We start from the raw sequence: 3,382 nt of genomic DNA, 5'->3' as shown, positions 1-3,382 counted from the left end.
TCTCAAGAACTCCTTTCTTCTGACTTGTCCCATTGTTCACAGGATTCCTTTCAGAAGTGTACATGAATTGGTTATTTGCAACCATTTCAATTAGCTCTTGAGCTTCTGTAGGCGTCTTCTTCAGATGAAGAGATCCTCCAGCAGAGCTATCCAAAGACATCTTGGATAGTTCAGAGAGACCATCATAGAAAATACCTATGATGCTCCATTCAGAAAGCATGTCAAAAGGACACTTTCTGATTAATTGTTTGTATCTTTCCCAAGCTTCATAGAGGGATTCTCCATCCTTCTGTCTGAAGGTTTGGACTTCCACTCTAAGCTTACTCAATTTTTGAGGTGGAAAGAACTTTGCCAAGAAGGCATTGACTAGCTTTTCCCAAGAGTCCAGGCTTTCTTTAAGTTGTGAGTCCAACCATGTCCTAGCTCTGTCTCTTACAGCAAAAGGGAATAGCATAAGTCTGTAGACCTCAGGGTCAACCCCATTAGTCTTGACAGTGTCACAGATTTGCAAGAATTCAGCTAAGAACTGATGAGGATCTTCCAATGGAAGTCCATGGAACTTGCAATTCTGTTGCATTAGAGAAACTAATTGAGGCTTAAGCTCAAAGTTGTTTGCTCCAATGGCAGGGATAGAGATGCTTCTCCCATAGAAGTCGGGAGTAGGTGCAGTAAAGTCACCCAGCACCTTCCTTGCATTGTTGGCATTGTTGTTGTTTTCGGCTGCCATGGGTTCTTCTTCCTTGAAGAATTCGGTCAGGTCCTCTACAGAGAGTTGTGCCTTGGCTTCTCTTAGCTTTCGCTTCAAGGTCCTTTCAGGTTCAGGGTCAGCTTCAACAAGAATGCCTTTGTCTTTGTTCCTGCTCATATGAAAGAGAAGAGAACAAGAAAATATGGAATCCTCTATGTCACAGTATAGAGATTCCTTGAGGTGTCAGAGGAAAAGAAAATTGGAAGACAGAGGTAGAAAATTCGAACTTATCAAAGAAGATGGAGTTCGAATTTTGCATTAAGGAATAGTGTTAGTCCATAATTAGAAGGATGTGAGAAGAAGGGAAGTAATTTTCGAAAATTAAGTAAAAGATTTTAAAAACATTTTGAAAAACACTAATTAATTTTCGAAAACCAAGAGTGGGAAAGTGATTTTTGAAAAAGATTTTGAAATTAGAAATTAAAAAGATTTGATTGAAAACTATTTTGAAAAAGATGTGGTTGAGAAGATATGATTGGTTTTTAAAGATGTGATTAAAAAGATATGATTGAGAAGTTATGGTTTTAAAAAGATGTGATTGAGAAGATATGATTTGAAAACAATTTTAAAAAGATTTGATTTTAAAAATTAATGACTTGCCTAACAAGAAAAGATATGATTCAAACATTAAACCTTTCTCAACAGAAAAGGCAACAAATTTGAGATGTTCAATCAAATCATTAATTGTTAGTAAGTATCTTTGAAAAAGGAAAGAAATTGATTTTGAAAAAGATTTGATTGAAAAGATATGATTTGAAAAAGATTTGATTTTGAAAAACTTTGAAAACTTGAAAAAAATTGATTTGAAAACAGAATCTCCCTTCATGTGCCATCCTGGCGTTAAACGCCCAGAATGGTGCACATTCTGGCGTTTAACGCCCAAAACTCTACCCTTTTGGGCGTTAAACGCCCAACCAGGCACCCTGGCTGGCGTTTAAACGCCAGTCTGTCCTTCTTCACTGGGCGTTTTAAACGCCCAGCTTTTTCTGTGTAATTCCTCTGCTGTATGTTCTGAATCTTCAATTCTCTGTATTATTGACTTGAAAAGACACAAATTAAAAATATTTTTGGATTTTTAATAATGAGGAATAATCAAAATGCAACTAAAGTCAAATAACAATGCATGCAAGACACCAAACTTAGTAGTTTGTATACTACTAACACTAAAAAAATGAGAATGCATATGAGACACATAAACACTCAAGTCAAGAGAATTCAAAGATCAGAGTAAGAAATAATCAAGAATTACTTGAAGATCCTTAAGACACATGAATGAATGCATGCAATTGACACCAAACTTAAAATGAGACACTAGACTCAAACAAGAAACATAAAATATTTTTGGTTTTTATGATTTTGTAATAATAATTTTTTTTTTATTTTTCGAAAATTAAGTGAAAAGGAAGAAAATAAAGGTATCAAAATTCTTAATGAGAATTCCAGGAATCATGCAATGTTAGTCTAAAGCTTTAGTCTAAAGGAATTAGACATAGCTAGCTAAGCTTCAGCAGGACATTGCATTCAAGAGCTAAATTGATGATGATCAATCAGCTTTGGTGATGATAAGAACATCACCTTGAAACACTAGAATTCATTCTTAAGAACTCTAAAGAAAAATAATACCTAATCTAAGCAACAAGATGAACCGTCAGTTGTCCATACACAAACAATCCCCGGCAACGGCGCCAAAAACTTGGTGCGCGAAATTGTGGTTCACTACACAACTTTGCACAACTAACCAGCAAGTGCACTGGGTCGTCCAAGTAATACCTTACGTGAGTAAGGGTCGATCCCACGGAGATTGTTGGTATGAAGCAAGCTATGGTCACCTTGTAAATCTCAGTCAGGCAGACTCAAATGGGTATAGATGATGAATAAAGCATAAAGATAAAGATAGAGATACTTATGTATATCATTGGTGAGAGCTTCAGATAAGCGTATGAAGATGCCTTCCCTTCCGTCTCTCTGCTTTCCTACTGTCTTCATCCAATCCTTCTTACTCCTTTCCATGGCAAGCTCATGTAGGGTTTCACCGTTGTCATTGGCTACCTCCCATCCTCTCAGTGAAAACGTCGCCTATGCTCTGTCACAGCATGGGTAATCAGCTGTCGGTTCTCGGTCAGGCCGGAATAGAATCCAGCGATTCTTTTGCGTCTGTCACTAACGCCCCGCCTGCTAGGAGTTTGAAGCACGTCACAGTCATTCAATCATTGAATCCTACTCAGAATACCACAGACAAGGTTAGACCTTCCGGATTCTCTTGAATGCCGCCATCAGTTCTCGCCTATACCACGAAGACTCCGGTTAAAGAATCCAAGAGATATTCACTAGAGCCTCGTATGCTTGTAGAACAAGAGTGGTTGTCAGTCACTTTGTTCATAAGTGAGAATGATGATGAGTGTCACGGATCATCACATTCATCAAGTTGAAGAACAAGTGATATCTTGGACAAAGAACAAGCGGAATTGAATAGAAGAACAATAGTAATTGCATTAATACTCGAGGTACAGCAGAGCTCCACACCTTAATCTATGGTGTGTAGAAACTCCACCGTTGAAAATACATAAGAACAAGAGTGATCATTGGTTTCGGTCCCAGAGAGGGAACCAGAAGAACCAAGATGTCTAATACAAT

General features: G+C 37.6%; 1 non-coding gene across 1 annotated transcript; it reads left to right on the top strand.

The window, feature by feature from the left end:
- The first annotated feature begins 214 nt into the window (after positions 1–214).
- LOC130937518 (small nucleolar RNA R71) lies at positions 215–322 on the top strand. The gene has a single exon (XR_009068733.1). It is a non-coding gene; the product is annotated as a small nucleolar RNA R71 (small nucleolar RNA).
- Positions 323–3,382: the final 3,060 nt, after the last annotated feature.

Source organism: Arachis stenosperma, chromosome 6, assembly GCF_014773155.1.
Source record: "Arachis stenosperma cultivar V10309 chromosome 6, arast.V10309.gnm1.PFL2, whole genome shotgun sequence".
In the NCBI taxonomy this organism is placed as follows: domain Eukaryota; kingdom Viridiplantae; phylum Streptophyta; class Magnoliopsida; order Fabales; family Fabaceae; genus Arachis; species Arachis stenosperma.
This window is presented reverse-complemented; position numbering and strand designations above follow the sequence as displayed.